This window comes from Oncorhynchus keta, unplaced genomic scaffold (assembly GCF_023373465.1).
Source record: "Oncorhynchus keta strain PuntledgeMale-10-30-2019 unplaced genomic scaffold, Oket_V2 Un_contig_1320_pilon_pilon, whole genome shotgun sequence".
NCBI classification, from domain to species: Eukaryota; Metazoa; Chordata; class Actinopteri; order Salmoniformes; family Salmonidae; genus Oncorhynchus; species Oncorhynchus keta.
The window spans coordinates 402,918-425,000 of NW_026278150.1; the positions used below are offsets into that span (position 1 = coordinate 402,918).

The window sequence follows — 22,083 nt, forward strand, 5'->3', positions numbered from 1 at the left end:
GGAGTAGAGAGTAGGGAGTAGGGAGAAGGGAGTAGGGAGTGGGGAGAAGGGAGTAGGGAGTAGGGAGTAGGGAGAAGGGAGTAGGGAGAAGGGAGTAGGGAGTAGGGAGTGGGGAGAAGGGAGTAGGGAGTAGGGAGTAGGGAGAAGGGAGTAGAGAGTAGGGAGTAGGGAGTGGGGAGAAGGGAGTAGGGAGTAGGGAGTAGAGAGTAGGGAGAAGGGAGTAGAGAGTAGGGAGTAAGGAGTGGGGAGAAGGGAGTAGGGAGTAGGGAGTAGGGAGTAGGGAGAAGGGAGTAGGGAGTGGGGAGAAGGGAGTAGGGAGTGGGGAGAAGGAGTAGGGAGTAGGGAGTAGAGAGTAGGGAGTAGGGAGTGGGGAGAAGGGAGTAGGGAGAAGGGAGTAGGGAGTAGGGAGAAGGGAGTAGGGAGAAGGGAGCAGGGAGTGGGGAGTGGGGAGTGGGGAGTAGGGAGTAGGGAGAAGGGAGTAGGGAGAAGGGAGTAGGGAGTAGGGAGTAGGGAGTGGGGAGAAGGGAGTGGGGAGTGGGGAGAAGGGAGTAGGGAGTGGGGAGAAGGGAGTAGGGAGTAGGGAGTAGAGAGTAGGGAGTAGGGAGAAGGGAGTAGGGAGTGGGGAGAAGGGAGTAGGGAGAAGGGAGTAGGGAGTAGGGAGTAGAGAGTAGGGAGTAGGGAGAAGGGAGTAGGGAGAAGGGAGCAGGGAGAAAGGAGTGGGGAGTGGGGAGTGGGGAGTGGGGAGTAGGGAGTAGGGAGTAGGGAGAAGGGAGAAGGGAGTAGGGAGAAGGGAGTAGGGAGTAGGGAGTAGGGAGTAGGGAGAAGGGAGTAGGGAGAAGGGAGTAGGGAGTAGGGAGTAGGGAGTAGGAGCCAAATCCTAGACTTTGTTACCCCCCCTCTCCTCTCTTCACCTCTACTATCTTCACCTCCTCTCTTCACCCTCTCCTCTCTTCACCCTCTCCTCTCTTCACCTCCTCTCTTCACCCTCTCCTCTCTTCACCCTCTCCTCTCTTCACCTTCTCTCTTCACCTCCTCTCTTTACCCCTCCTCTCTTCACCCTCTCCTCTCTTCACCCCCTCCTCTCTTCACCCTCTCCTCTCTTCACCCTCTCCTCTCTTCACCCTTTCCTCTCTTCACCCCCTCCTCTCTTCACCCTCTCCTCTCTTCACCCTCTCCTCTCTTCACCCTCTCCTCTCTTCACCCCCTCCTCTATTTACCCTCTCCTCTCTTCACCCTCTCCTCTCTTCACCCTCTCCTCTCTTCACCCCCTCCTCTCTTCACCCTCTCCTCCCTTCATCCCCTCCTCTATTTACCCTCTCCTCTATTTGTCCTCCCCTCTCTTTACCCCTCCTCTATTTACACTCTCCTCTATTTACCCTCTCCTCTCTTTACCCCTCCTCTATTTGCCCTCTCCTCTCTTCACCCTCTCCTCTCTTCACCCTCTCCTCTCTTCACCCTCTCCTCTCTTCACCCCTCCTCTATTTACCCTCTCCTCTATTTCCCCCCCCTCTCTTTACCCATCCTCTATTTACCCTCTCCTCTATTTGCCCTCCCCTCTCTTTACCTCTCCTCTCTTTACCCCTCCTCTATTTGCCCTCTCCTCTCTTCACCTCCTCCTCTATTTACCCCCTACTCTATTTACCCTCTCCTCTCTTCACCCTAACCTCTCTTCACCTCTCCTCTCTTCACCTCCTCCTCTATTTACCCTCTCCTCTCTTCACCCCTCCTCTCTTCACCCCCTACTCTATTTACCCTCTCCTCTCTTCACCCTCTCCTCTCTTCACCTTCTCTCTTCACCTCCTCTCTTTACCCCTCCTCTCTTCACCCTCTCCTCTCTTCACCCTCTCCTCTCTTCACCCTCTCCTCTATTTACCCTCTCCTCTATTTGCCCTCTCCTCTCTTCACCCCCTCCTCTCTTCACCCTCTCCTCTCTTCACCCCCTCCTCTCTTCACCCTCTCCTCTCTTCACCCCCTCCTCTCTTCACCCTCTCCTCTCTTCACCTCCTCTCTTCACCTCCTCTCTTCACCCCCTCCTCTATTTACCCTCTCCTCTCTTCACCCCCTCCTCTCTTCACCTCCTCTCTTCACCTCCTCTCTTCACCTCCTCTCTTCACCCTCTCCTCTCTTTACCCTCTCCTCTCTTCACCTCCTCTCTTCACCCTCTCCTCTCTTTACCCTCTCCTCTCTTCACCCTCTCCTCTCTTCACTCTCTCCTCTCTTCACTCTCTCCTCTCTTCACCCTCTCCTCTCTTCACCCTCTCCTCTCTTTACCCTCTCCTCTCTTCACCTCCTCTCTTCACCCTCTCCTCTCTTTACCCTCTCCTCTCTTCACCCTCTCCTCTCTTCACTCTCTCCTCTCTTCACCCTCTCCTCTCTTCACCCTCTCCTCTCTTCTCTTCACCTCCTCTCCTCAACCCTCCTCTCTTCACCTCCTCTCTCCACTCTCTCCTCTCTTCACCTCCTCTCTTCACCTCCTCTCCTCAACCCTCCTCTCTTTACCCCTCCTCTCTCCACCCTCTCATCTCTTCACCCTCTCCTCTCTCCACCCTCTCATCTCTTCACCCTCTCCTATCTTCTCTTCACCTCCTCTCTTCACCCTCTCCTCTCTTCACCTCCTCTCTTTACCCTCTCCTCTCTTCACTCTCTCCTCTCTTCACCTCCTCTCTTCACCCTCTCCTCTCTTCACCCCCTCCTCTATTTACCCTCTCCTCTCTTCACCCTCTCCTCTCTTCACCCTCTCCTCTCTTCACCCCCTCCTCTCTTCACCCTCTCCTCCCTTCATCCCCTCCTCTATTTACCCTCTCCTCTATTTGTCCTCCCCTCTCTTTACCCCTCCTCTATTTACACTCTCCTCTATTTACCCTCTCCTCTCTTTACCCCTCCTCTATTTGCCCTCTCCTCTCTTCACCCTCTCCTCTCTTCACCCTCTCCTCTCTTCACCCTCTCCTCTCTTCACCCCCTCCTCTATTTACCCTCTCCTCTATTTCCCCTCCCCTCTCTTTACCCATCCTCTATTTACCCTCTCCTCTATTTGCCCTCCCCTCTCTTTACCTCTCCTCTCTTTACCCCTCCTCTATTTGCCCTCTCCTCTCTTCACCTCCTCCTCTATTTACCCCCTACTCTATTTACCCTCTCCTCTCTTCACCCTAACCTCTCTTCACCTCTCCTCTCTTCACCTCCTCCTCTATTTACCCTCTCCTCTCTTCACCCCTCCTCTCTTCACCCCCTACTCTATTTACCCTCTCCTCTCTTCACCCCTCCTCTCTTCACCCCCTACTCTATTTACCCTCTCCTCTCTTCACCCTCTCCTCTCTTCACCTCCTCCTCTATTTACCTTCTCCTCTCTTCACCCCTCCTCTCTTCACCCCCTACTCTATTTACCCTCTCCTCTCTTCACCCCTCCTCTCTTCACCCCCTACTCTATTTACCCCTCCTCTCTTCACCCTCTCCTCTCTTCACCCTCTCCTCTCTTCACCCTCTCCTCTATTTACCCTCTCCTCTATTTGCCCTCTCCTCTCTTCACCCCCTCCTCTCTTCACCCTCTCCTCTCTTCACCCCCTCCTCTCTTCACCCTCTCCTCTCTTCACCCTCTCCTCTCTTCACCTTCTCTCTTCACCTCCTCTCTTTACCCCTCCTCTCTCCACCCTCTCATCTCTTCACCCTCTCCTCTCTCCACCCTCTCATCTCTTCACCCTCTCCTATCTTCTCTTCACCTCCTCTCTTCAACCCTCCTCTCTTCACCTCCACTCTTACATTTACATTTACTCTTCACCCTCTCCTCTCTTCACCTCCTCTCTTTACCCTCTCCTCTCTTCACTCTCTCCTCTCTTCACCTCCTCTCTTCACCCTCTCCTCTCTCCACCCTCTCATCTCTTCACCCTCTCCTCTCTTCTCTTCACCTCCTCTCCTCAACCCTCCTCTCTTCACCCTCTCTTCTCTTCACCTCCTCTCTTTACCCTCTCCTCTCTTCACCCTCTCCTCTCTTCACCTCCTCTCTTCACCCTCTCCTCTCTTCACCCCCTCCTCTCCTCACCCTCTCCTCTCTTCTCTTCACCTCCTCTCCTCAACCCTCATCTCTTCACCTTCTCCTCTCTTCACCCTCTCCTCTCCTCTCTTCACCTCAACCCTCCTCTCTTCACCCTCTCCTCTCCTCTCTTCCCCCCTCTCTTCTTCTCTTATATATTTTTCTCTGCTCCCCCCATCCCTTCCACCCATCCACCCCCCATCAAGCCTGTTCTGACTTTAATGAGTTTCAGTCATACATAGTTCAATGGCTGCCAGGAGCCTGTAGTTCTGTGAAGAGAGCACTCTACTACACAACGTGAGTGTTCAAATTAGCCACATTAAAAAGCAAGCAATTAGTAAGTGGAAAGGGCCATCTCCTCTTTTCTCCCCCTTCCTTCATGGCTGCCTGTGAGCGGTTCATTAGGAAACTAGAGCCTCTCTGCCTGGTGTTGTTTTAACCTATCAGGATGGCTCTGGGCCTCTCACCGAGCCGGGTGGCCATCTCCTCTTTTCTCCCCCCTCCTTCATGGCTGGTATGGTTTTAACCTATCAGGATGGCCCTGGGCCTCTCACCGAGCCGGGTGGCCATCTCCTCTTTTCTCCCCCCTCCTTCATGGCTGGTATGGTTTTAACCTATCAGGATGGCCCTGGGCCTCTCACCGAGCCGGGTGGCCATCTCCTCTTTTCTCCCCCCTCCTTCATGGCTGGTATGGTTTTAACCTATCAGGATGGCCCTGGGCCTCTCACCGAGCCGGGTGGCCATCTCCTCTTTTCTCCCCCCTCCTTCATGGCTGGTATGGTTTTAACCTATCAGGATGGCCCTGGGCCTCTCACCGAGCCGGGTGGCCATCTCCTCTTTTCTCCCCCCTCCTTCATGGCTGGTATGGTTTTAACCTATCAGGATGGCTCTGGGCCTCTCACCGAGCCGGGTGGCCATCTCCTCTTTTCTCCCCCCTCCTTCATGGCTGGTATGGTTTTAACCTATCAGGATGGCTCTGGGCCTCTCACCGAGCTGGGTGGCCATCTCTCTCTCTCTCTCTCTCTCCCTCTCGCTCTCTCTCTGTAGTGTGAATGTGGTCTCTGGCTGAAGGATCAGACTGTGTATTCACTACTCAGTGTCTCAAAAAGCTCTCAGATCCTCTACTCCTGGATCTATCCTCCCCTTCTGGCTCCTCCTGGATCTATCCTCTCCTTCTGGCTCCTCCTGGATCTATCCTCCCCTTCTGGCTCCTCCTGGATCTATCCTCCCCTACTGACTCCTCCTGGATCTATCCTCTCCTTCTGGCTCCTCCTGGATCTGTCCTCTCTTCCTGGCTCCTCCTGGATCTATCCTCTCCTCCTCACTCCTCCTGGATCTATTACACCCCTCTGGCTCCTCCTGACTCCTCCTGGATCTAACCTCCCCTCCTGGCTCCTCCTGGATCTATCCTCTCCTCCTGGATCTATCCTCTCCTCTTGGCTCCTCCTGGATCTATCCTCTCCTCCTGACTCCTCCTGGATCTATCCTCTCCTCCTGACTCCTCCTGGATCTATCCTCTCCTCCTGACTCCTCCTGGATCTATCCTCTCCTCCTGGATCTATCCTCTCCTCCTGACTCCTCCTGGATCTATCCTCTCCTCCTGACTCCTCCTGGATCTATCATCTCCTCCTGACTCCTCCTGGATCTATCCTCTCCTCCTGGATCTATCCTCTCCTCTTGGCTCCTCCTGGATCTATCCTCTCCTCCTGACTCCTCCTGGATCTATCCTCTCGTCCTGACTCCTCCTGGATCTATCCTCTCGTCCTGATTCCTCCTGGATCTATCATCTTCTCCTGACTCCGCCTGGATCTATCATCTCCTCCTGACTCCTCCTGGATCTATCATCTCCTCCTGACTCCTCCTGGATCTATCATCTCCTCCTAGATATATCCTCTCCTCCTGGATCTATCCTCTCCTCCCGACTCCTCCTGGATCTATCATCTCCTCCTGACTCCTCCTGGATCTTTCATCTCCTCCTGACTCCTCCTGGATCTATCATCTCCTCCTAGATATATCCTCTCCTCCTGGATCTATCCTCTCCTCCCGACTCCTCCTGGATCTATCATCTCCTCCTGACTCCTCCTGGATCTATCCTCTCCTCCTGGATCTATCCTCTCCTCCTGGATCTATCCTCTCCTCCTGGATATATCCTCTCCTCCTGGATCTATCCTCTCCTCCTAGATATATCCTCTCCTCCTGGATCTATCCTCTCCTCCTGGATCTATCCTCTCCTCCTGGATCTATCCTCTCCTCCTGGATCTATCCTCTCCTCCTAGATATATCCTCTCCTCCTGGATCTATCCTCTCCTCCTGGATCTATCCTCTCCTCCTGGATCTATCCTCTCCTCCTGGATCTATCCTCTCCTCCTGGATATATCCTCTCCTCCTGGATCTATCCTCTCCTCCTGGATATATCCTCTCCTCCTAGATATATCCTCTCCTCCTGGATCTATCCTCTCCTCCTGGATCTATCCTCTCCTCTTGGATCTATCCTCTCCTCCTGGATCTATCCTCTCCTCCTGGATCTATCCTCTCCTCCTAGATATATCCTCTCCTCCTGGATCTATCCTCTCCTCCTGGATCTATCCTCTCCTCCTAGATATATCCTCTCCTCCTGGATATATCCTCTCCTCCTGGATCTATCCTCTCCTCCTGGATCTATCCTCTCCTCCTGGATCTATCCTCTCCTCTTGGCTCCTCCTGGATCTATCCTCTCCTCCTGACTCCTCTTGGATCGATCCTCTCCTCCTGGATCTATCCTCTCCTCCTGGCTCCTCCTGGCTCCATCTGTGAACATACCGATTACCCCTCGCCTCATTGCTGTTTGTGTGTGTGTGTGTGTGTGTGTGTGTGTGTGTGTGTGTGTGTGTGTGTGTTTTATTATATTTACAACCCACCAGAACTGTATTAATACCCAGCAGTGAGGAGTGAACCCGCAGGAAGAAGAAAAATAAAGAATTTCCACTTGTTAATAAAATCAGACTCATACAACTGCAGTACTCAGGGTGAAACAGGCACACTCACCCAGCCGGATGACAGAGAGAGAGGGAGAGGGAGAGAGAGAGGGAGGAAGAGGAGGAGAGAGGTGATGCTGGAGAGAGAGAGGGAGGAAGAGGAGGAGAGAGGGAGGAAGAGGGAGAGAGAGAGGGAGAGGGAGAGAGAGAGGGAGGAAGAGGAGGAGAGAGGTGATGCTGGAGAGAGAGGAACGAGAGGATATGTGTGTATGTGTGTCCTGATGGTGACTAAACTCAGCTCCAACAGCCTTGAAGTTGAAGGACACAGCAGTCACAAAACAGAGAGACAGTCAAGCGCTTGGTTCAGACCTTAGATTCGTGGCCTTGAGCATTCAACAATATAGATTTAAGGAAAGAAAAACACCTTTAAGATTGCAGAACAGAATTGCAGCATAGCGCTCTTAAATATCCATATACATCAGCTGTGTTATGTTCATGTTTTGAGAGGTAGATATTGTCTAGATATTGTATGCACAGTGAATTTGGGAAGAATTCAGACCCCTTGAGTTTTTCCACATTTTGTTACGTTACAGACTTATTCTAAAATAGATTAAATCATTTTTTTTACCTGATCTGTCTACATACAATACCCCATAATGACATTACAATACCCCATAATGAAATCACAATACCCCATAATGACATCACAATACCCCATAATGACATCACAATACCCCATAATGAAATCACAATACCCCATAATGACATCACAATACCGCATAATGACATCACAATACCCCATAATGACATCACAATATTTTGGTACCCTTCCCCAGATCTGTACCTCGACACAATCCTCAATCCTGTCTCTGAGCGCTACTGACAATTCCTTCGACCTCATGACTTGGTTTTTGCTCTGACATACACTGTCAACTGTGGTAACTTTATATAGACAGGTGTGTGCCTTTCCAAATCATGTTCAATCAATTGAATTTACCACAGGTGGACTCCAATCAAGTTGAAGACACATCTCAAGGATGATTAATGGAAACAAGATGCACCTGAACTCAATTTCGAGTCTCATAGCAAAGGGTCTGAATACTTATGTAAATAAGGTATTTTGTGTTTATGATTTTTTTTAAATAAATTTGCAAAACATTGATTTAAAACATTTTTTTTTCTTCGACATTATATGTTTAGGTTGTTGAGGATTGTTTTGTTGTTCTTCTAGTACGTTGTAGAATCAGGCTGTAGCATCACAGAATGTGGAAAAGGGGGTTTGAATGTTTTCAGAATACACTGCATATTATCTAGATATTGTCTATATATGCATCACCATTCACCTGTGTTTAATATGTCTTTATATGTTCACATTCAAGTACAGTATTTTACCTTGCGACAGGCGGATAGATCAACCAAGCAGAAATATACAAATAAAGTGGCAACCTTTTTACGGGGCTGACTGAGTGAGAACACATCAACTTTCATTTTCCCCAAGACCACGTCAAAGCAGACATTCCCCTCAGAGATTTACAATCACTTGAGGGACTGTTGAGATGACAGATGGATTGACTAATGCAGTCTGACACCTCTTCTCCTCTCCCTCTCTCTCCATCATCCCCTCTAACTTTACAACACCTGTGTCCCAGCGTTGTCTTCTCTGGTCTGGTATTACAGCATTGGATCATAAGGGTATGGCGCTTTCTGAAAACATCCAATGCAATTTAGATGGTGTGCCAACAGCAGTTAGAATTATATCTAAAGATGAGAAGGTAGAGCAGAGACAGAAGTCCTTAATATATAGAGCTAGCTGTAGATCTGTCTCTAACCCACTTGAACAATACTGACAGAGAGAGGCTGGGTTTAGGTGTTGCAATTCTATGCTAGTGTCACCCCCCTCCTCCTCCTCCTGCCCTTCCTCCTCTTCGCCTCCTCCTCCCCTCTACCCTCTCAGACTCTCTGCACATAAACACCGGCCCACGCGGATGCCGACCAGGGGGAATTGTGGGTAATTACAGTGGCGCAGCCCCCAAAACCCTGTCTGAAGTACTAGGGGCCTCATGGGAAACCCCAGATCCAATCAAGGACCAGAGGGCCCCTGGCAGAGAGAGAGAGAGAGAGAGAGAGAGAGAGAGAGAGAGAGAGAGAGAGAGAGAGAGAGAGAGAGAGAGAGAGAGAGAGAGAGAGAGAGAGAGAGAGAGAGAGAGAGAGAGAGAGAGAGAGAGAGAGAGAGAGAGAGAGAGAGAGAGAGAGAGAGAGAGAGAGAGAGAGAGAGAGAGAGAGAGAGAGAGAGAGAGAGAGAGAGAGAGAGAGAATGAGAGAGAGAGAGAGAGAGAGAGAGAGAGAGAGAGAGAGAGAGAGAGAGAGAGAGAGAGAGAGAGAGAGAGAGAGAGAGAGAGAGAGAGAGAGAGAGAGAAAGAGAGAGAATGAGAGAGAGGGAGAGACAGAGAGAGAGAGAGAGAGAGAGAGAGAGAGAGAGAGAGAGAATGAGAGAGAGGTTCCTGGAACAGAACAGGTCTGAGCAGGTATGTAACATACTGGTGGGAAAACAAGCCCACCCCCCTCTCTCTTTCTCTTTCTCTCTTTATTTCACAAATTCATCTGTTTTTAATCTTTCAACAACAACATGTTGGATAAAACTATTTGACAAATACTTTGCTCTGCTGTACTGAATGCTTTACACATTTTCTTCTTCATTTTAACTGGTTTTATTTGGTGTTGTTTACACCAAATTGCCTGAAATGTATTTTTTTAAATAAAAATGAAATGTATTTTTTTAAATAAAAACCCTCCTTTTTCTTATTATTATTATAATTATAATGATTGTGATTATTATTATAATTATTATTATTCATATTCTTCAAATGATTAGTATTACTATCATTAAGATGGTGATTATTATAATTGCAATTATAATCATTATTATCATTCTGACTGTTATTATGATGATTATGGTTATTATGATTATTATTATTATGTATAATGATTATTATTATTATTATGGTTATTATTATGGTTATTATTATGATTATTATGGTTATTATTATGATTATTATGGTTATTATTATGATTATTATGGTTATTATTATGGTTATTATTATTATTATTATTATTATTATCAGTAGTAGAAGTAGTAGTAGTAGAAGTAAAGGCATTATCAAAAGCCTACCTTAGTATAGCAGCCTTGTAGAACCACATTGTCAGTATCATTAGTGGACTTAGTATAGAACCACCATGTCATTATCATTAGTATAGAACCACATCATTATCATTAGTAGACTTAGTATAGAACCACATCATTATCATTAGTAGACTTAGTATATAACCATCATGTCATTATCATTAGTAGACTTAGTATAGAACCACCATGTCATTAGTAGACTTAGTATAGAACCACCATGTCATTATCATTAGTAGACTTAGTATAGCACCACCATGTCATTATCATTAGTAGACTTAGTATAGAACCACCATGTCATTATCATTAGTAGACTTAGTATAGAACCACCATGTCATTATCATTAGTAGACTTAGTATAGAACCACCATGTCATTATCATTAGTAGACTTAGTATAGAACCACCATGTCATTATCATTAGTAGTATAGAACCACCATGTCATTATCATTAGTAGACTTAGTATAGAACCACCATGTCCTTATCATTAGTAGACTTAGTATAGAACCACCATGTCATTATCATTAGTAGACTTAGTATAGAACCACCATGTCATTATCATTAGTAGACTTAGTATAGAACCACCATGTCATTATCATTAGTAGACTTAGTATAGAACCACCATGTCATTATCATTAGTAGTATAGAACCACCATGTCATTATCATTAGTAGACTTAGTATAGAACCACCATGTCCTTATCATTAGTAGACTTAGTATAGAACCACCATGTCATTATCATTAGTAGACTTAGTATAGAACCACCATATCATTATCATTAGTAGACTTAGTATAGAACCACCATGTCAATATCATTAGTAGACTTAGTATAGAACCACCATTCATTATCATTAGTAGTATAGAACCACCATGTCATTATCATTAGTAGACTTAGTATAGAACCACCATTCATTATCATTAGTAGTATAGAACCACCATGTCATTATCATTAGTAGACTTAGTATAGAACCACCATGTCATTATCATTAGTAGACTTAGTATAGAACCACCATGTCATTATCATTAGTAGACTTAGTATAGAACCACCATGTCATTATCATTAGTAGACTTAGTATAGAATCACCATGTCATTATCATTAGTAGACTTAGTATAGAATCACCATGTCATTATCATTAGTAGACTTAGTATAGAACCACCATGTCAGTATCATTAGTAGACTTAGTATAGAACCACCATGTCTTATCATTAGTAGACTTAGTATAGAACCACCATGTCATTATCATTAGTAGACTTAGTATAGAACCACCATGTCATTATCATTAGTAGACTTAGTATAGAACCACCATGTCATTATCATTAGTAGACTTAGTATAGAACCATCATGTCATTATCATTAGTGGACTTAGTATAGAACCACCATGTCATTATCATTAGTAGACTTAGTATAGAACCACCATGTCATTATCATTAGTAGACTTAGTATAGAACCACCATGTCATTATCATTAGTAGACTTAGTATAGAACCACCATTCATTATCATTAGTAGACTTAGTATAGAACCACCATTCATTATCATTAGTAGACTTAGTATAGAACCATCATGTCATTATCATTAGTAGACTTAGTATAGAACCACCATGTCATTATCATTAGTAGACTTAGTATAGAACCACCATTCATTATCATTAGTAGACTTAGTATAGAACCACCATGTCATTATCATTAGTAGACTTAGTATAGAACCACCATTCATTATCATTAGTAGACTTAGTATAGAACCACCATGTCATTATCATTAGTAGACTTAGTATAGAACCACCATATCATTATCATTAGTAGACTTAGTATAGAACCACCATTCATTATCATTAGTAGACTTAGTATAGAACCACCATGTCATTATCATTAGTAGACTTAGTATAGAACCACCATGTCATTATCATTAGTAGACTTAGTATAGAACCACCATGTCATTATCATTAGTAGACTTAGTATAGAACCACCATGTCATTATCATTAGTAGTATAGAACCACCATGTCATTATCATTAGTAGACTTAGTATAGAACCACCATTCATTATCATTAGTAGACTTAGTATAGAACCATCATGTCATTATCATTAGTAGACTTAGTATAGAACCACCATTCATTATCATTAGTAGACTTAGTATAGAACCACCATGTCATTATCATTAGTAGACTTAGTATAGAACCACCATGTCATTATCATTAGTGGACTTAGTATAGAACCACCATGTCATTATCATTAGTAGACTTAGTATAGAACCACCATGTCATTATCATTAGTAGACTTAGTATAGAACCACCATGTCATTATCATTAGTGGACTTAGTATAGAACCACCATGTCATTATCATTAGTAGACTTAGTATAGAACCACCATGTCATTATCATTAGTAGACTTAGTATAGAACCACCATGTCATTATCATTAGTAGACTTAGTATAGAACCACCATGTCATTATCATTAGTAGACTTAGTATAGATCATTAGTAGTATAGAACCACCATGTCATTATCATTAGTAGACTTAGTATAGAACCACCATGTCATTATCATTAGTAGACTTAGTATAGAACCACCATGTCATTATCATTAGTAGACTTAGTATAGAACCACCATGTCATTATCATTAGTAGACTTAGTATAGAATCACCATGTCATTATCATTAGTAGACTTAGTATAGAATCACCATGTCATTATCATTAGTAGACTTAGTATAGAACCACCATGTCATTATCATTAGTAGACTTAGTATAGAACCACCATGTCATTATCATTAGTAGACTTAGTATAGAACCACCATGTCATTATCATTAGTAGACTTAGTATAGAACCACCATGTCATTATCATTAGTAGACTTAGTATAGAACCACCATGTCATTATCATTAGTAGACTTAGTATAGAACCATCATGTCATTATCATTAGTGGACTTAGTATAGAACCACCATGTCATTATCATTAGTAGACTTAGTATAGAACCACCATGTCATTATCATTAGTAGACTTAGTATAGAACCACCATGTCATTATCATTAGTAGACTTAGTATAGAACCACCATTCATTATCATTAGTAGACTTAGTATAGAACCACCATTCATTATCATTAGTAGACTTAGTAAGGAACCATCATGTCATTATCATTAGTAGACTTAGTATAGAACCACCATGTCATTATCATTAGTAGACTTAGTATAGAACCACCATTCATTATCATTAGTGGACTTAGTATAGAACCACCATGTCATTATCATTAGTAGACTTAGTATAGAACCACCATTCATTATCATTAGTAGACTTAGTATAGAACCACCATGTCATTATCATTAGTAGACTTAGTATAGAACCACCATATCATTATCATTAGTAGACTTAGTATAGAACCACCATTCATTATCATTAGTAGACTTAGTATAGAACCACCATGTCATTATCATTAGTAGACTTAGTATAGAACCACCATGTCATTATCATTAGTAGACTTAGTATAGAACCACCATGTCATTATCATTAGTAGACTTAGTATAGAACCACCATGTCATTATCATTAGTAGTATAGAACCACCATGTCATTATCATTAGTAGACTTTGTATAGAACCACCATTCATTATCATTAGTAGACTTAGTATAGAACCATCATGTCATTATCATTAGTAGACTTAGTATAGAACCACCATTCATTATCATTAGTAGACTTAGTATAGAACCACCATGTCATTATCATTAGTAGACTTAGTATAGAACCACCATGTCATTATCATTAGTGGACTTAGTATAGAACCACCATGTCATTATCATTAGTAGACTTAGTATAGAACCACCATGTCATTATCATTAGTAGACTTAGTATAGAACCACCATGTCATTATCATTAGTGACTTAGTATAGAACCACCATGTCATTATCATTAGTAGACTTAGTATAGAACCACCATGTCATTATCATTAGTAGACTTAGTATAGAACCACCATGTCATTATCATTAGTAGACTTAGTATGATGTCATTATCATTAGTAGACTTAGTATAGAACCACCATGACATTATCATTAGTGAACTTAGTATAGAACCACCATGTCATTATCATTTGACTTGTATAGCACCACCATGTCATTATCATTAGTAGACTTAGTATTGTCATTATCATTAGTAGACTTAGTATGAACCACCATATCATTATCATTAGTAGACTTAGTAGAACCACCATGTCATTGATTAGTAGTATTGTCATTATCATTAGACTTAGTATAGAACCACCATGACTATCATTAGTGGATTGTATAGAACCACCATTCATTATCTTATAGTTAGTTAGAACCACCATGTCATTATCATTAGTAGACTTAGTATAGATTCATTATCATTGTTGTATGAACCACCATTCATTATCATTAGTAGACTTAGTATAGACATTATCATTTAGACTTAGTATAGAACCACCATATCATTATCATTAGTAGACTTAGTATAGAACCACCATGTCATTATCATTAGTAGACTTAGTATAGAACCACCATGTCATTATCATTAGAGAGAGCACATCCTGTTTGGTCTTAATACCGTAACTTAATTAGGCCTATATTTCAATACGTATATTGACTAGTGTATCAATCAATCAATCAATCAATCATTCATTCGTTCATGTCATCACACAGCATATGAGTCATTCATGATTTGAAATGCAATCAAACATTTTCATATAAAAATAAAATCAAATGATCCTTGAATAATTAGCGTAAACAATAAATAAACTGTTCCATTTCAGAAATTGCAGAGTCACAAATAAACAACAACAACAAAAGTGCGGTCACTTATTGTTGTTGACTTATTGTTGTTGACTTATTGTTGTTGACTTATTGTTGTTGACTTATTGTTGTTGACTTATTGTTGTTGACTTATTGTTGTTGACTTATTGTTGTTGACTTATTGTTGTTGACTTATTGTTGTTGACTTATTGTTGTTGACTTATTGTTGTTGACTTATTGTTCCCAACTGAAAAGCACATTGTGATCTAACAGATATGCTATAGGTATAGGGCTGTATTGGTCATGAGATGCATTCGTATATCACGTAAAGAGAGCAAGAGTTGAGGGAACAGGGAATGTTTTTCCGAAACAAATGATTTCGGTAACTGGACTTGTCAGTCAGAAATGGCAGTAATTATGTGGCAGCATGGAGCGAGCGGTAAACACAGCTGATGTTCTGTCGTATGTGTGTAGTGTGTGTGTAGTGCGTATGTAGTGTGTGTGTAGTGTGTATGTAGTGTGTGTGTAGTGTGTGTGTAGTGTGTGTGTAGTGGCCCGCTACAGCGAGGAGGAGAAAGAGACAATGGCCGCTAGTCACACAGTCACTCACTGTCATTTTAACACAGTGCAGCAAGTCTGAGCACAATCAAATCAATTGCGGTCAGACTCCCTCTAGTCATTTGTGTGTCTTCATTATTTAATCAAACAGTGAGCTTAAAGCATCAGACAAGCTCAGTGCATATAGTTGATATGTTTAAAATCCATAGGGTGTGTCTTTTTATACACGTTTTTAAAACAGACTCTCGGTCAACCAAATATGTTTTAAGTCAGGGACAGCCCTAGTGCAAATAGTCCTATCCCCTGTCTGCCTCTCTGTCTCTCTCTCCCTGACCTGTTTCCCTCTCTCTGTCTCCCTGACCTGTTTCCCTCTCTCTGTCTCTCTCTCCCACCTGTTTCCCTCTCTCTGCTGAGGTCTCTCTCACAATGACCTGTTTCCCTCTCTCTGCTGACCTGTTTCCCTCTCTCTGTCTCTCTCTCCCTGACCTGTTTCCCTCTCTCTGTCTCTCTCTCCCTGACCTGTTTCCCTCTCTCTGTCTCTCTCTCCCTGACCTGTTTCCCTCTCTCTGTCTCTCTCTCTCCCTGACCTGTTTCCCTCTCTCTGTCTCTCTCTCCCTGACCTGTTTCCCTCTCTCTGTCTCTCTCTCCCTGACCTGTTTCCCTCTCTCTGTCTCTCTCTCCCTGACCTGTTTCCCTCTCTCTGTCTCTCTCTCCCTGACCTGTTTCCCTCTCTCTGTCTCTCTCTCCCTGACCTGTTTCCCTCTCTCTGTCTCTCTCTCCCTGAAGTCTCTCTCTCCCTGACCAGTTTCCCTCTCTCTGTCTCTCTCTCCCTGACCTGTTTCCCTCTCTCTGTCTCTCTCTCCCTGACCTGAGTCTCTGTCTCTCTCTCCCTGAGACAGAGAGTTTCCCTCTCTCTGTCTCTCTCTCCCTGACCTGTTTCCCTCTCTCTGTCTCTCTCTCCCTGACCTGTTTCCCTCTCTCTGTCTCTCTCTCCCTGACCTGTTTCCCTCTCTCTGTCTCTCTCTCCCTGACCTGTTTCCCTCTCTCTGTCTCCCCCCCTCTCCAGCAGGCACAATGAGAGGAGCTGGGCTATAATTACAGAGAGACAGAGAGCTGTGGAGAGCTGAAGAGTAACAGAGTAACAGAGAGCTTAAGATTAACAGAGTAACAGAGAGCTGAAGAGTAACAGAGAGACAGAGAGATGAAGAGTAACCGAGAGACAGAGAGCTCCAGAGTAACAGAGAGACAGAGAGCTGAAGAGGAACAGAGAGACAGAGAGCTGAAGAGGAAGCTGAAGAGACAGATACAGATGAAGAGTAACAGAGATACAGATGAAGAGTAACAGAGTAGACAGAGAGCTGAAGAGTAACAGAGATACAGAGAGCTGAAGAGTAACAGAGATACAGATGAAGAGGAACAGAGATACAGATGAAGAGGAACAGAGTAGACAGAGAGCTGAAGAGTAACAGAGTAACAGAGAGCTGAAAGAGGAAGCTGAAGAGTAACAGAGATACAGATGAAGAGGAACAGAGAGACAGATGAAGAGTAACAGAGTAACAGAGAGCTGAAGAGTAACAGAGTAACAGAGAGCTGAAGAGGAACAGAGTAACAGAGAGCTGAAAGTAACAGAGAACAGCTGAAGAGACAGAGAGCTGAAGAGGAACAGAGAGACAGAGAGCTGAAGAGTAACAGAGATACAGATGAAGAGTAACAGAGTAACAGAGAGCTGAAGAGTAACAGAGTAACAGAGAGCTGAAGAGTAACAGAGAGACAGAGAGATGAAGAGTAACCGAGAGACAGAGAGCTGAAGAGTAACAGAGAGACAGAGAGCTGAAGAGGAACAGAGAGACAGAGAGCTGAAGAGTAACAGAGAGACAGAGAGCTGAAGAGTAACCGAGAGACAGAGAGCTGAAGAGTAACAGAGAGACAGAGAGCTGAAGAGTAACAGAGAGACAGAGAGCTGAAGAGGAACAGAGAGACAGAGAGCTGAAGAGTAACAGAGATACAGAGAGCTGAAGAGGAACAGAGAGACAGAGAGCTGAAGAGTAACAGAGATACAGAGAGCTGAAGAGGAACAGAGAGACAGAGAGCTGAAGAGGAACAGAGAGACAGAGAGCTGAAGAGGAACAGAGAGACAGAGAGCTGAAGAGTAACAGAGATACAGAGAGCTGAAGAGGAACAGAGAGACAGAGAGCTGAAGAGGAACAGAGAGACAGAGAGCTGAAGAGGAACAGAGAGACAGAGAGCTGAAGAGGAACAGAGAGACAGAGAGCTGAAGAGGAACAGAGAGACAGAGAGCTGAAGAGGAACAGAGAGACAGAGAGCTGAAGAGGAACAGAGAGACAGAGAGCTGAAGAGGAACAGAGAGACAGAGAGCTGAAGAGTAACAGAGAGACAGAGAGCTGAAGAGTAACAGAGAGACAGAGAGCTGAAGAGTAACAGAGAGACAGCGAGCTGAAGAGTGGGACTCCCAATCACAGTCGGTTGTGATACGAGCTACATCGTCTTCCACCTATTATTTATTAGGTGTTGGCTACTAGCTACATTATCTTCAACCTATTATTAGGTGTTGGCTACTAGCTACATTATCTTCAACCTAGTATTAGGTGTTAGCTACTAGCTACATTATCTTCAACCTAGTAGTAGGTGTTAGCTACTAGCTACATTATCTTCAACCTATTATTAGGTGTTGGCTACTAGCTACATTATCTTCAACCTATTATTAGGTGTTGGCTACTAGCTACATTATCTTCAACCTAGTATTAGGTGTTAGCTACTAGCTACATTATCTTCAACCTAGTAGTAGGTGTTAGCTACTAGCTACATTATCTTCAACCTAGTAGTAGGTGTTAGCTACTAGCTACATTATCTTCGATCTATGATTCGGTGTTGGCTACTAGCTACATTAATAGAGACCTAACCCTAATAGAGACCTAAGCTTAACCCTAATAGAGACCTAACCCTAATTATTTTTTATTTCACCTTTATTTAACCAGGTAGGCTAGTTGAGAACAAGTTCTCATTTACAACTGCGACCTGGCCAAGATAAAGCATAGCAGTGTGAACAGACAACAACACAGAGTTACACATGGAGTAAACAATTAACAAGTCAATAACACAGTAGAAAAAAAGGGGGAGTCTATATACAATGTGTGCAAAAGGCATGAGGAGGTAGGGGAATAATTACAATATTGCAGATTAACACTGGAGTGATAAATGATCAGATGATCATGTACAGGTAGAGATATTGGTGTGCAAAAGAGCAGAAAAGTAAATAAATAAAAACAGTATGGGGATGAGGTAGGTAAAAATGGGTGGGCTATTTGCCGATTAACTATGTACAGCTGCAGCGATCGGTTAGCTGCTCAGATAGCAGATGTTTGAAGTTGGTGAGGGAGATAAAAGTCTCCAACTTCAGCGATTTTTGCAATTCGTTCCAGTCACAGGCAGCAGAGAACTGGAACGAAAGTCGGCCAAATGAGGTGTTGGCTTTAGGGATGATCAGTGAGATACACCTGCTGGAGCGCGTGCTACGGATGGGTGTTGCCATCGTGACCAGTGAACTGAGATAAGGCGGAGCTTTACCTAGCATGGACTTGTAGATGACCTGGAGCCAGTGGGTCTGGCGACGAATATGTAGCGAGGGCCAGCCGACTAGAGCATACAAGTCGCAGTGGTGGGTGGTATAAGGTGCTTTAGTGACAAAACGGATGGCACTGTGATAAACTGCATCCAGTTTGCTGAGTAGAGTGTTGGAAGCAATTTTGTAGATGACATCGCCGAAGTCGAGGATCGGTAGGATAGTCAGTTTTACTAGGGTAAGTTTGGCAGCGTGAGTGAAGGAGGCTTTGTTGCGGAATAGAAAGCCGACTCTTGATTTTATTTTCGATTGGAGATGTTTGATATGAGTCTGGAAGCAGAGTTTACAGTCTAGCCAGACACCTAGGTACTTATAGATGTCCACATATTCAAGATTGGAACCCTGCAGGGTGGTGATACTGGTCAGGCGTGCGGGTGCAGGCAGCGAACGGTTGAAAAGCATGCATTTGGTTTTACTAGCGTTTAAGAGCAGTTGGAGGCCACGGAAGGAGTGTTGTATGGCATTGAAGCTCGTTTGGAGGTTAGATAGCACAGTGTCCAAGGACGGGCCGGAAGTATATAGAATGGTGTCGTCTGCGTAGAGGTGGATCAGGGAATCGCCCGCAGCAAGAGCAATATCATTGATATATACAGAAAAAAGAGTCGGCCCGAGGATTGAACCCTGTGGCACCCCCATAGAGACTGCCAGAGGACCGGACAGCATGCCCTCCGATTTGACACACTGAACTCTGTCTGCAAAGTAATTGGTGAACCAGGCAAGGCAGTCATCCGAAAAACCAAGGCTACTGAGTCTGCCGATAAGAATATGGTGATTGACCGAGTCGAAAGCCTTGGCAAGGTCGATGAAGACGGCTGCACAGTACTGTCTTTTATCGATGGCGGTTATGATACCGTTTAGTACCTTGAGCGTGGCTGAGGTGCACCCGTGACCGGCTCGGAAACCAGATTGCACAGCGGAGAAGGTACGGTGGGATTCGAGATGGTCAGTGACCTGTTTGTTGACTTGGCTTTCGAAGACCTTAGATAGGCAGGGTCCAGATTGTCAAGCCCAGCTGATTTGTACGGGTCCAGGTTTTGCAGCTCTTTCAGAACATCTGCTATCTGGATTTGGGTAAAGGAAAACCTGGAGAGGCTTGGGCGAGTAGCTGCTGGGGGGGCGGAGCTGTTGGCCGAGGTTGGAGTAGCCAGGCGGAAGGCATGGCCAGCCGTTGAGAAATGCTTGTTGAAATTGTCGATAATCATGGATTTATCGGTGTTGACCGTGTTACCTAGCCTCAGTGCAGTGGGCAGCTGGGAGGAGGTGCTCTTGTTCTCCATGGACTTCACAGTGTCCCAGAACTTTTTGGAGTTGGAGCTACAGGATGCAAACTTCTGCCTGAAGAAGCTGGCCTTAGCTTTCCTAACCAACTGCGTGTATTGGTTACTGACTTCCCTGAACAGTTGCATATCGCGGGGACTATTCGATGCTATTGCAGTCCGCCACATGATGTTTTTGTGCTGGTCGAGGGCAGTCAGGTCTGGAGTGAACCAAGGGCTGTATCTGTTCTTAGTTCTGCATTTTTTGAACGGAGCATGCTTATCTAAAATGGTGATGAAGTTACTTATAAAGAATGACCAGGCATCCTCAACTGACGGGATGAGGTCAATGTCCTTCCAGGATACCCCTGCCAGGTCGATTAGAAAGGCCTCCTCACAGAAGTGTTTTAGGGAGCGTTTGACAGTGATCAGGGGTGGTCGTTTGACTGCGGCTCCGTAGCGGATACAGGCAATGAGGCAATGATCGCTGAAATCCTGGTTGAAGACAGCAGGGGTGTATTTGGAGGGCCAGTTGGTCAGGATGACGTCTATGAGGGTGCCCTTGTTTACAGATTTAGGGTTGTACCTGGTGGGTTCCTTGATGATTTGTGTGAGATTGAGGGCATCTAGCTTAGATTGTAGGACTGCCGGGGTGTTAAGCATATCCCAGTTTAGGTCACCTAACAGAACAAAATCTGAAGCTAGATGGGGGCCGATCAATTCACAAATGGTGTCCAGGGCACAGCTGGGAGCTGACGGGGGTCGGTAGCAGGCGGCAACAGTGAGAGACTTATTTCTGGAGTGAGTCATTTTCAAAATTAGTAGTTCGAACTGTTTGGTTATGGACCTGGAAAGTATGACATTACTTTGCAGGCTATCTCTGCAGTAGACTGCAACTCCTCCCCCTTTGGTAGTTCTATCTTGACGTTAGATGTTATAGTTGGTTATGGAAATCTCCGAATTTTTGGTGGCCTTCCTGAGCCAGGATTCAGACCTAACCCTAATCGAGACCTAACCTTAACCATAATAGTGATCTAACCCCGATAGCGACCTAACCCTAACCCTAATATAGACCTAACCCTAATAGAGACTTAACACTAATAGAGACCTAATCCTAACCCTAATAGAGAACTGTTGTTTTGTAGCCAAAACCAAATTCGCACTCTCTCTATTTCATTAATGAGTTGTAAATTCATTAATTATGCATGAAATAGATCAAGACCAGTCTTAAAAGTCAGATAACAGCGTTTATTACAAGAGAGTACTGCCACATACACATTTTTCCACAGGTTATAAACTGAAAATGACGTCAGCGTTTTCTAAATGTTCTATCTCTTCATGACACCGGTAGAGAGGCCCTATAGTTTCTCGAGCTTTCCCTCCTCTCCTGTAGCCAAGGTCAGTCACTGTAAATCAGCATTCTAGACAGTCTGGAGATAGTCCGTTCCTGCCACCTGGAGATTGTACAAATGAATGAACTAAGGAACAGACCTTCATTGTTACTAAACTCCTGACTTCATTATATAACTAGGCTATGGGAGCAAGAGAGAAAATTCATATCCGTACAGTCCATTATAGCATTTGGACTAGTCAGTTCTGATTGGAATGTATAGAGAGACACCTGAAACCCCACCTCTTTAAGGAATACCTAGGATAGGATAAGTAATCCTTCTCACCCCCCCTTTAAGATTTAGATGCACTATTGTAAAGTGACTGTTCTACTGGATGTCATAAGGTGAATGC

General features: G+C 44.3%; 1 protein-coding gene and 1 long non-coding RNA gene across 2 annotated transcripts in view; both read right to left on the reverse strand.

The window, feature by feature from the left end:
• Nucleotides 1-22,083, reverse strand: part of LOC118380674 (nectin-1-like) — a 154,090-nt gene that overhangs the window by 91,922 nt on the left and 40,085 nt on the right. The window lies entirely within an intron of this gene.
• LOC127918122 (uncharacterized) lies at nucleotides 15,896-16,493 on the reverse strand. The gene is made up of 3 exons (XR_008098971.1): nucleotides 16,378-16,493; nucleotides 16,032-16,196; nucleotides 15,896-15,996 (listed from the first exon to the last, which is right to left on the reverse strand). It is a non-coding gene; the product is annotated as an uncharacterized LOC127918122 (long non-coding RNA).